Source organism: Ptychodera flava, chromosome 3 (assembly GCF_041260155.1).
Source record: "Ptychodera flava strain L36383 chromosome 3, AS_Pfla_20210202, whole genome shotgun sequence".
Taxonomy (NCBI): Eukaryota; Metazoa; Hemichordata; class Enteropneusta; family Ptychoderidae; genus Ptychodera; species Ptychodera flava.
This window is the reverse complement of record NC_091930.1, coordinates 14,423,046-14,435,823: the sequence shown is the minus strand read 5'-3', so window position 1 is coordinate 14,435,823 and position 12,778 is coordinate 14,423,046. Positions and strand designations below refer to the sequence as shown.

General features: G+C 35.4%; 1 protein-coding gene across 1 annotated transcript in view; it reads left to right on the top strand.

Annotated features, from left to right (window-relative positions):
• Positions 1-1,087: 1,087 nt before the first annotated feature.
• LOC139129598 (golgin subfamily A member 6-like protein 22) overlaps positions 1,088-12,778 on the top strand; it is an 83,833-nt gene continuing 72,142 nt past the window's right edge. The window contains exons 1-2 of the mRNA XM_070695258.1: positions 1,088-1,292; positions 2,348-2,584. The gene's annotated coding sequence lies outside the window, so the exon portion shown is untranslated. The remainder of the gene's footprint in view (positions 1,293-2,347; positions 2,585-12,778) is intronic.

Below are 12,778 nucleotides of genomic sequence, written 5' to 3'. Positions count from 1 at the left end.
CTTAATATTTGCCTTCTAGTCATATCAGATTTCTTGGTCCGAAAACCAGTCGTGAAATGTAATACATTTTATGACAATATCATAAGTGGCAACTTATCAGATCAAAATATTTAAGTAAAGAATTTGGCCTTCATTTCAGCATTTTGGGACAATGGAGGTTTCACTGTGACTGTAAATTCTGCACCGTTATACAATAATAACTTGTCCGGCAATTTCAGACAGCTGGCATATTTTAAATCTTCATTGATGTTGATGCCGTGCAAATATCATTCCAAATACGTATATGTTTTATGATTAGGAAAAGTTGTCACTATATAAAAATATCTCGATAAATAGGATACAAAATAGGTAAATGATGTGGCCACCAAGGTATTGATGGGTCAGTAATTCTGACTCCTTATGTTTGCGCTGAAATATTAGTCTAAAGTATTCCATGCGCACGGAAAAACAACTCGTGCGCTCGGAAAAATATCTCGTGCGGAAAACATTTCGTGCGCACAGAAAAACATCTCGTGCGCAAGAAAAAAACATCTCGTGCGGAAAAAACATCTCACGTGCATGAGAGGTTATACCGTGCGCATGAAATAAATTGTGTTTTTGTGCTTTAAAGAATGTGCTTTACGGGCTTTTATAGGTTTCTACCTCTCAAAAGCAATATTATAATTGTAATCTTTGCATAAAATGTTGATACTATCACGCAAATACGTGTTTTATCTGAATTATATATCAAACGCAATCAACAAAAAATAATAGTTTTCCAAATCCTGAAAATCCCCATAATGATAAATGCCGAAATTGAACGTTCCAGATGGACTGAAGCGTCACTTTCCTACAACAAATGTTCAGACTTTACATACCTATGTAAAGTGTTCTCCTCTATTTGAGGGGGTTTACCCAGACAATATTCTTCCATAAAGGAAAGGTGCTAAAAATAAAATCGTGACAAATTTCACCTATTGAAGAAGAGGAAGGACATTTTAATCAATTAGGATTGCAAATATAGAATAAGATAAATTAAGACTCTCCTTCAGATAAGATATAGTTAGTTCAAAGTACGGCCTTTGCAGTGGAGATTATTTGAATATATTGCTTCTCCACCACGTTGATGAATCATCTGGAATCTCCACTTCTAACGGTCACATTCAGTCTCCAGTGCAGTGCTGTGGGTCACATATGTAAGATTCTATATCTTTCGATGATCTTTTACCTCGCTTATAATAGAATTGTACGCACGAGCCGAGATTCAAGACATAAACCATCCACACCACAGCGTTATTGAAAACACATATGACGTGAGTATTTTTTACTTTATTTACTGGTTGTTGCTACAAGAAAACAATCCATCATGGCAGTCTACCATTTTTGTCTAAATCATGGTCGTAATTTAAGCATAACATTTCAATAGGCAAGAAGATCGCCACCATAACAGTCAAAAGAAATTCTGGCACAAGTCTTGGTGAGACTCTGGAGGAAAAGCGCCTAATATATTGGTCGCAATCGAAGAAAGCAATCTCATTTACCAGATGAAGACACTGACTCAATTAAGCTCTATATTATTTTGATAGGTTTTAGGGACTGGACAGAAATTACAGTATGGGGCGGTGTTTTTCAAATTGGCACTGCACGAAACAGTGACCCTTCAATAGTGCTTGCAAGAAAAAAATGACCCTACCCATTTTATACGCAATAAAACAGAGACCCCGCCCCGAGTGCCATAGGCCATTATAATTTATCAATTGACCTTTTGACTTTCAGCTATTGCTTTTAACCCTTACAAATAACCCTTATTCTGTTGACCATTGTAAGGTGAATCTGTCCAGCCAGGTTCCTAATCAGGAAATCGCACATATTTGATCTCTAAAAGGGAAGTCGTTCGATGATCGGTTCCCCTTTTGGGGGAAGTTTGAAGTTTGCCGATTTCCGTGTAGTAATCACACCTTATATCAGCATTTTTGCTCCCTCTCTCGTTCAAAAACTGTCTGCCATGAGTCTGAAGTGTGATATCATTGTGAGAGGATCTCCGATACAGTTGCTATCGGTAGAAAATATTTTCAAAGACCATATATTTAGATCTCAACTCAACGATAAATGCGGAACACTTCTTCTGTCAACTTCAGTGGATTTCAATCAAACATAATATTTGTACGATGCAAATGATAAGCTTTGGTTCATTTAAAGTTAAGAAGTCACTGATTATTTGATCACAGCAAACACGAAATTGAATTGTTCCCTTATCAATATGTTAGAAAGCTTCTTCCTTTTGTAAAATAGGGAAGTGTTTATTATAAAGTAGGTTTCTGTACATGGTGACGGCTTTTCAGAGTTTCTCCCCTTTCATCTGTTTTAGCCCTTGGCAGTGCGTTCACGTTGGCGTGGTCAAAGTTAATCCGGTGATAATTTGGTGACAGCATCCACAGACAAGTAACTTACACTTGCTTGGTTTGCCGCGTTAGGCAATAACACGCATAAAACAGCCTATGATTACCACAGAAGAAATACATGATACTCAGTGCCTGCAGTGAAGGAGAACGTATTCAACAGGAAATATTCAGAAGACCAGTTCTATAAGACCAAGGCAATTGAGGTAGGTAGTATCTTTATTGACATTATCATACTCCTGCGTATTAAACTAAAATAAACAATAGCAACATCAAATTTGTGCTTAGACCAAAACATCCATTGTCCCTACTACATCCCCGTGGACTGACATGTAAATTACCTCATGTATGTACTGTGAAAAGTCACAATTTTGCATGGAAATCACTTAAAATCAATATATAGACCTATCCTTTTCAAGTTAGTGGATGAAATGTTGACATTCTCATCATAAGATAGCACAAAATTATAATTTTGAATAGGAAATATTCAATTTTATTGATGTGAACAAATTTAAGTTTTTATTTATTACCAGATTTGTCCTTGTGATACCAGTTTAAAAGTTTTATTTGATGGACTATTTTAAACCTTCTATTATTGTATATTCTGTGAAACTTATATAAATAGCATTCAAGTCATATATGTGTTGTACTTTTTTATAATTAACATGATTGAACTAAATTGGGAGATAGTGTATTTTAGCAACGTTAATTTAAAGAGCATGCTGGTTTAATCTGCAAATTTAAGCTGATCTACTCTTTTTGTGCAATTACAGTTTAGGGGTACTTGTTGATTATGCAACTTTGGCTAAAATGTACCTAACACTTTTGATGAATTTTTAAAATCAAAATTGTTTTTACATTTCAAAATAACAGATCTTATTAATTTCTTTGAAATTTTCTTTATTGCTTTGTACTTTTCCCAATTTGAGTAATTTGAGAATTTAGCAACATTTCTGAACGTCACTGTATAAGGACGTTTATATGTAGTACTTAGAACCAATGTGAAATTCTATAATATGACCTTAATCTGCAGGGTCACAATGGCTATTGACTCCCAATAATACTACTTCAATAAACAGGATAAAATGGAATAGGACTTCAATAATATACTTAAAGATACCCTTCTACGGACCCACAAACAATGTTGGTTCAGCAGATTTGTAAGCGCCCAAACAATATATTTTAAGGTATAGACACACGTTTAATGCATTTTTACAGAGATTTTGGTTTTATTTCAAAATTGGAGTCCGTACCGTATGACCTTTACATGAGGAAAAATGTTGAGACAATATTGTATAAAGAAATGCTTAAAATACTAATAAAAATAGACTTTTTGAGAACTACGCGTACTGTTATATTCGGTTGTCTTAACTGTGTACGGATTAGTTAGGATAGGGACGCAAGGTCAACAGATTATGTTAATTTTTCTGATCTTGTCCGGCGCGCATGCGCATACTTTCCACTGTCCTGTGTGCGTGACGTTAATAATGGCTTCCGTGGTGACAAGCGGAAGGCAGAGACGCGTAAAACGTAAGCGTGGTCGTAAGAAGAGAGTAAGTAAGATCATGGACCAGGCTACCAGAACAAAACTCAGATTGTCTGACTTAAGAGTCCTACTATAGCAACGAGGTAGATGATGAGATGTCGGACACGAGTCTTTCTTCCGACGAGGAGGACGTCATGAAAGTCAGCGACAGTCTGTCTACCACATTACGTTCATTCCAATGCGAAGGTCGGCGATAAGTGAACAAATTTGTGAATGAAACTGGTGGAAGTGTCAAGCGATGCATATGCATAAATTTTCCTCTTCCAGGGGAAGTTAAACAGGCGCACAGGCCGAATGATGAACTTAAAGTCATTGCCATGGCTTCCGTGTCAAAATCAATGTGGTCCACTGAGACTCTCGCAAACATAAAATATCGCAATTCGCCTCCGACAGACGTACGAGATACTTCTAAATTGAAGAGAAACGAATTGATAGAGCTTGACAACCGTTTACAGTTACGGTAACAAGCTTGGACTCTAATTTGAGCAAAACAGATTAGCGGTGACAGTGTTTGTTATGTAAATAAACCATCCTCATTACTCGTACAACTCAACAGTTTGTGTGTTTCTCCCGACTTTCTCGCCATTTATGATCGTCGGAAGGGTATTTGATGTAAAATACAAAACATCTAGTCTCCTGCTTGATGCAAGTTCGTGAACATGAATAAAAATCGCTCGGAAAGTCATATCAACGATCGATTTTTGTACATATACGGGTGTTTACACGATTCTTTGATAATCTCTCTTCCGATTTTGGCCTGACAAGCGTAACTTCAAAAGAAATTAGGTTGGAGTAGGGTGCACAGATCGGTCTGATTTTTTACCAGGTCACAGTAGCAACACATATATGTAAAACGGTGTCTCAGATTTTTCGGTAAAATTTATGGAACATGAGAAAGTCTTGCTAAAGTGAACGAAACCCGGTAATTTATTCAAAAACCCAGAGTTGTTACTTTCACACCTTATTGTGCTGAAACAAAAGGGAATAGAAAAATCTGGGACACCGTTTTTTCCCCAGAGTACTCAATTGCTGATTTCTGTTAAAAGATCTCAAGTCGCCATAGTCCTTGAACACCTAATTTTTTATGTAAAAAACTCGAAACGCATATTTTTGAGAGAAATGGACACAGACACAATGATTTTGGAAAATAAACATATTTTTCATAATGTTGAGATATAGGGCTAACAGAAAATATATAATGTGTAGGGTCCGAAAGTGAAATTTATTGAGAAAAGTGAGTTTAAAATAAGTATCATATAACGTGTGTCTCTACCTTAAGCATCTTCCTTGCTTTATTATCAACTCATCGTGCGTGACGCCTTTCGTCATACATCTTAAATTCATTTGTAAAGGAGTATATGGAAACCAAAACGGTAGGGAGTTGTATATGTTGATTTCAGTTTACATTAGTTCTGTTAATTTTTTAGAATTGAAATTGATCATTGAGCAATGTGTGATGCATAAGTTTAAAGGATTTGATGTGTTTCTATTGCATGTGCCTCACAATTTTAGATTGAAATGGCTATAATGCTTATAATAGTTCATTTCTACTCATTTCTACATACAGCGTTCGCAATTAAAAGAAATGTTATACATTCACTTTTGCACAGTTGTCTACCTTAAAGTACCTAGATACCTTATAAACACTTTCGGATTTTTATTTTGTTTTCAAATATAGAAGTCCCAAACCCAATAAAGTATATAGTTTATGAAAGGCCTGATATTGGGAAATCCCGCCACCGTGCACAGTACTCAGACATTATTTGCCGAAAAGTCATGTGACAAGCGTTTTACTGAACCTTCCAAAAATCGGTTATCCCTCCCTTAAGCGAACACACTGCAAGATTTCCAGTTAAAATTTAGGAATGAACAATCCTTAGCAAAACCCTTCAAATCCGTCTCTGCGATTTTTGTCCGAGTCTCCATTCAAATTATATGGAGTGACAATTACAATTCCTTGAAAATCATCTTAGTCTAACACGTTTAATAGCGTATAACAAAAAACAAAGGCACATAAAGGCAATCCCAGATTAAATAGATAGAGATTGTCCATTCGTACAAATTTGACAAACACTATTCGTATGCCTTAAAGAGGTTTTGCATTCATTTGTTGCATTCTATCAACTCATTCTCTTTCATGGTGCGTTCTGTTGTAAGGTGCCTCAGTTAAATGTACAAATGTGCAAATGAGATTTTTAATCAGGAATAGCGATTATTTTTATACACGGCATAATTTTATATAAATTCATCAAAAAGCCTGTATTTACAGCTGAAAGCAGGTTCATAAAGTTATGCCAAATTTCATTTTTTCGATCATCTATCTACTAGAGGCGTCCTGCATTGCCAACATAAGCACAAAGTCCTTTTATATACAATCTCTTCATGCCCGTCCCAAAAGAAAAACTTAGAAAGTCATCGCAGCTCATCTTGTTTATTAATGCTTCCTTGACAGTCGCATCACTGACTAAACCATGTTTATCAGCGACAGGAAGGGAAAAGTAAAAGATGGAGATGACATACGGTGTGGTTTCAAAACACGTTCCATTTTCAAAATCATTTGTTGCCGATCAGTCGTCCTGTCATATTATCAAACATAGACAGTTTAGTATACTATGGTTCAGTATCCTATTAATCGAGTACATAAGGTGATGTTGTAATTGCAGCAAAAGTCTTTTCTTGCTAATAAATTTCCAATTTTGTGTCGGTCAAGAAACCAAATTTTACACTTTTGGAGTTTCACTCTTAAACTATGATCGACGTTTTTCATCAATTCGCCCAGTCGAGAACTCATATTTTTTATCATTATTCACTTAGTCCATATTTTCGGAAATTGTGATTATTTCATCGGGTATTTCTATATTAGTGATTACGGTATTACAAGTGCGATAATTGTTTCCTTCTCAGAGAGCAAAATATGTAATTTGAACTTGTTATCCTAAATTCAGCATGTCAGATTGTCACTTTAAACACCACAACTTTCAGTGATTGCTGAATCCTGTAAGGGAAGGGGGCATGTCCCTGTTTATCAATTCAAACTAAAGTAATATATAAAAAGAGGATGTTAACTTGTTTAAGTGTGTTTTGCATCATCTCGATGTGGTTCTGCATTCTATTGTCAACATTAGCATCATTTCAACTGACAAAAATAGAACACATTATATGAAATACACAAGAATAACTTCTGCAATCGATTCGTGAAACATTTCAGTTCCCCTTTTCGACCAGGTAACACCAAGTGTCAGGAATTTTCGATTTCCACGGAGAAATCATTTCTCAGATCAGTAACTTTGCGGCGTTCCTTATTTCAAACCATGTGCGCGAGTCCTATGTGTGATATTATCTTAAGAGAGTCTCCGCTAAAGTTTTTGTCAAAACTACGTTAGTCACAAATTACGCCTTAGATACTGCGTTAGCCTCTCGCTAAGCCAGTGTTGCATTTATCAGAAACATGAACATATGGGGAAGGTAAAGAATTTGCTGACACACTATGTCGGCTACTGTGACCAACTCTTTTGGGTTGGAAGCGGTGGCCGACTGGTTTTGTGTGAGGCTTAGCAGCTAGGCGATGTTGCCGTGAGTGTGTGGGGGTTCTTATCCCGTTTGGGTTATAGTAAAACTTTATATTTCAAGGACCAGTTGTATAGTTTTGCCTCCGTATCGAAACTCCTTAAGCTTGCTGGGGCCGATATTCGCCGAAATGACAATTTTACTATCATCGTAAAGTCCTGAGAGATTGTGTTTCATCCTCTGCTCAAAAATTCAGACGACTTTTAACAAAATCCATCTAATTTGGCCAAAAAGGTAAAAAAGCATAAGCAGTGCTGCCGCTTTTGACATGGATGAATGGTATTGATGCCTATCCTATAAACAGCCAGAGCTTGCAATGCACAAACTTTCACTAACACATCTAAGCCAGTGTAAAATAATGATGCGCAGTTCGGTCTGATTTTACAAAGAAAGTCACTGGGAATGAAAACACTAATGAAAGAGAATGTGTTCGTCAAAAAGTGACTCTAAACAAACCAGAGCAGCATTTAGAACGTTAAAAAGCTCTACAACTCCATACAGGATAGAAATACGGTTCTCATTAGACTGCAAGGAAATCAAGTTCAACTGAAGACATGGGACACCTTTGAGGTCTTTACATTCAGCTAAATACTTTCTACAGGACCAATTGATAATTTATGACAACAGTTTACCGTGCAAACGTGCAAGCCAACGAATTATTCGGCTCCAGGATGCCTTCAAATTAGCAAGCATAATGTAACACCTAAACTGTTTGGAGAAATTTTCGTCTTGAACTTCTTCGCCAGGTGTACGTAGATCGTCGAAATAATATCCTGCATAAGAATAAAGACAGCAAAGAGAAGTTACTATCCCTGTCAAGTGAAAAGTTGTTTGGGAGATCAAAAGCAGCTATTTCATGTTGTTTTAAGGCTTCCCGGAGAGAAAAAGAACTCAATACCGCAACCAGATAATAATAACTTGGCTGAAATTACAAACAAATTTGCCCAGATCTTTTTAAACCGTTTTCAAACTCTCAATTTAAATTTTTTCTTAATATCTGAAATTTAAATTTTGTAGACTTTTTAAAATTGCTTTTGAACTTTTATTTTTTTAAGTGTATTGAAAGCTTTTCTGATCAGAGTTATCATATGGATTCAGACTCCATGGAAATGAATTATTATTATTATTATTATTATTATTATTATTATTATTATTATTATTATTATTATTATTATTATTTACTTTGACCATAAAAAGATCAGTGATTGTATGCCACCCTGAAAAACTATCACATGAATTGTTTGAGCACCATCACTGTAACAAAATATAAAGACAGTACCCTATTTGTATGAACAACAGTCTTCGTGGTAATTGTGTCAACAATCGATATCATGATATGATTTGATTTGATTTATATCATGTTTGAAGTTGGCTGACCCGATTTTTACATCCATTGAACATTAATATTCCACAGAAACGTCACAGCTCAACCAATATATCGCCGTTGCTTTTAAACAAAAAAGGAACTTTTTTACAAACCGAAAGGTACACAAGCGAAGTGCTAGTTCCCCATTCGAATCATTCCTTGTTCCTTCCTCTCATATATAATACCTTTGTATATTTGTACAATCTCGTCACCTCCTTAAAATGAAAATATCTGCATTAAAAATTCTGACATGCAAGTTATTACATAGACCTTAAAAACGTCCGTTTTTAAGGTCTATGGTTATTACAATCATGCTTAAAATTAGAAAATAAATCGTCACATATTTGTTTGAGTCACTTTTGTTTTGTTTAAATTATACGACGTCGTGTTAATCTTGATTCATTGTTCCGTCATGAGTAAACATATTCAGCTTTTCTAAAACAATCTTAAAGAGAGTCATTGTGTATCTCTGCTGTTATGAAACGAAATGATATTGTAAAGACGGATTACTCGTTGATTTCTACTTGGTCTACTTTTTGCTCTCGATAAGAGCTATTATATTTTTATAAAGCCGATTCAACTTCTAAGCACAGCATCATAACTTTAATCTTCACATTATGTCAATATGATATCCTGGATTTAGCGAATACGTATTTTATCTGAGTCATTCTTCAAATGCTACCAACAAATCCTGGCAGTGCACTGGAAGTTCCATACAACTCGACAAAGTAGGTCAATTTTCAGTAAAATTTGCAGCAGCAAAAACTCGGAATAGCATGCCAGACGTAATACGGAAATTAACGAGGGTATCATATTTTAGACGTAAATACAAAAAATACATACAGTCCTTGGATTAGTCTGTCTATTATATATGCAATTCTCTTCTTCATTCTACGTTTTGTCTCCTTTGATGTAAAAGTTTGTAACCTGCTTCTGATAAATGTAATAATAATTCTCTAACTTTCCCCCTTTTTAGCTCACGTGTGTAAACACGTGGGCTAATGTCATAGCGATGTCTGTCTGTCTGTCTGTCCGTGTGTTTGTGTGTGTGTGTTAGTGTGTGTGTCTGTCTGTCTGTCTGTCTGTCTGTCTGTTTACACGATAACTCAAAAACGCCTGAATGGATTCAAGTCAAATTTGGTACACAGGTACCATATGCTACTTGCAAGAACTGATTAGATTTCGATTAGTGTGGCTTGCATATTAATGAAGTTATGCAATATCGTTTTTTTCCGTACAATGGTTTCCCTATGGAGACGGGATTGACAGTAAAGGCATATATCAAGAAATACTGCACAAAATTCATGAAACTTTTCACAGATGACAATCTAAGAACATTATGATGCTACTGTGAGTGTCTCATTTGCATATTTAATGACCTTTTGTTATTAGTGTCTTAACTCTGAAATTCCTGCACCAAACCTGATGATACTTGCAACAAATATTAATCTGATATATATCTAATTATACTTAGAAGCATTGGGCAGTGTCAAGTTAATAAATAGCTCATTTGCATATTTTATGAAGGTTTGTAATTAGTCATATAACTCCGATATAACTTCACCTAATGTGATGAAATCTGCTGCAGATACTGATCCGACTGATATCTAACTGTAGTGTAAAGCATTTAGTTGTGTGAAATTAATTAAGGGTTCATTTGCATATTTAATGAACTTTGTAATTAGGTATATAACTCTGAAATTACGGCACCCAAGTCAGTGAAATTGGGTACAGATATTGTTTTCATAAATATCTAATTGTACTGGGAAGCATTTGGCAGTGTCAAGTTAACAAATAGGTCATTTGCATATTTTATGAAGTTTAGTAATTAGTGATATAACTCCAAAATAACTGCATCAAATGTGATGAAATCTGCTGCAGATACTGATACGACAGATATCTAACTGTGTTGTAAAGCATTTAGTAGTGTAAAGTTAATTAGGGTTCATTTGCATATTTAATGAACTTTGTAATTAGGTATATAACTCTGAAATTTCGGCACCAAAATTTTGTGAAACGTGCTACAGATATTGATGGATAAATATTTAATTGTGCTATGAATCATTGAACAGTGTCAAGTTAATTTAGGGTTTATTTGCATATTTAATGAACTTTGTAATTAGTGACATTACTCTAAAATTACAGCATTAAATTAAATAAAACGTGCTACAAATGTTGATCTGATGGATATCTAATTGTCTCATACAGCATTGAGCAGTGTCAAGTTAATTAACAGCTCATTTGCATATTAAATAAAGTTTTGTAATTAGTGATTAAACTCTGAGAGTACTGTGCGAAGTTTAAAGAAACCTGCTACATATAGTGATGACATATATCTCATTGTTCTGTGAAGCGTACTACTATTAGTGAACCTGGTGTAAAACACGTGAGCATATTCAGTTCATATCTGGTTCTATTGTTTGTATTTATGTTAGCGAATGATAGCTTGCCCAGAATTTTATTACGTTAATCTGGGTCAGGGATCAAGTTTATCATCTGGCGTATGCTACACATGATCGAAGCATGGGTTGGACATATACCTGCACTGTAAAAATAGCGGACGCTAGACGCGTCTTTACGCGTTCAAAATGTAGATGTCGGTGTTCAAATTTGAACGGCTAGTGTTCATATTGTTAACACTAGTGTTCATATTATTAACAATGATGTTCTAAACCTGAACACGTAGTGTTAACAGCCATCTCCTTATAGTGTTCAAAAACTCAGCATTACAGAAATTTTACAATACAGTGAAACTATTGACAATCTTTAGTGTTTTTCACTTTACTGTGGCTATATTAAATTTATTACTGCCTCGCTGTCCGGCAAACGTACACGGATTTTGATGTAACGAATTTCCCACTAAGCGAAAAATACTCCAGTCTTAAATTGCTGAAAGCATGCTTTTTCTAAAAAAGGAAGTATACAAAATAATTTTACACGTTTATTACGGGTTGAAATTTTGAATTTTGAAAAGAAAATCAGATAACCACCATGAACGTTTTAATTTTAACATCGGCGTGCAATAGGCGTTCTACTCCTGAACACTTTGTGTTCAAGTTCGGTGCCTTTTCTTATCCCATCATGCATCAAAACGGAAGTTGCGACATTTTTTTTCTGAACGCACGCTGAAGTCATGATCGTGTGGAAGCAAGACCAGAACGGGTAAGTTTTCTCTCCAAAATTTTCAAATGTGTTACATTTTGAAGCATCTGTATTTTTATCCTTTGAAATTAATTGCATTGTACCTTGGAATAGCTAAAATACGCGAAGAAACCTGTTTTCTTTCAGTGGCTGGTATACCATATAGTAGCTGTGAATAGGCAACGGATTTTTGGCCATCATCGCCTATCGATCGCACTCGGGTCAAGGATCATCGCAATAGAACTGTAAGGATAACCCTTGACCCAAGTGCAATCGATACGCCATGCACAGTAACACTACGTAATCACGGCTAACACATACATGTCTTTCAGTAGGCACAATTGCATGTAAAACATCAGTTAAACTTCGCAGAGTATACACTATATTGTTTCAGGATATGAGAGTCGGCTTTTTTACCTTTCACCAGTTGATGACAAGAAGAAGCCAATATTTTGTAACAGTTTTGAAAAGAGGCACTGTATATGGAATTCTCCCCTTTTCTTAACCTAATCAGCCCCTTGTCATTCATTTAAAGTCTCATCTCGCTATATCACCTATTGTTGCATTATTTTCAGATATGAAAAGTTGGATTTAACTGGAAATCGAAGAGTTTATACAGAAGCTGGTGGTACAGAAATTGAAAAAGATGAGTGTATAGATAGCTATCTGGAAACAAGCTTGAGAACCTCAGTTCATCCCTATAGACTCAAACTTTCAAGGGTCAGTAACTGAATTTTGATAAGTTTTTGAATTTATGTTCTTAATTAATCTAAGCTTTGG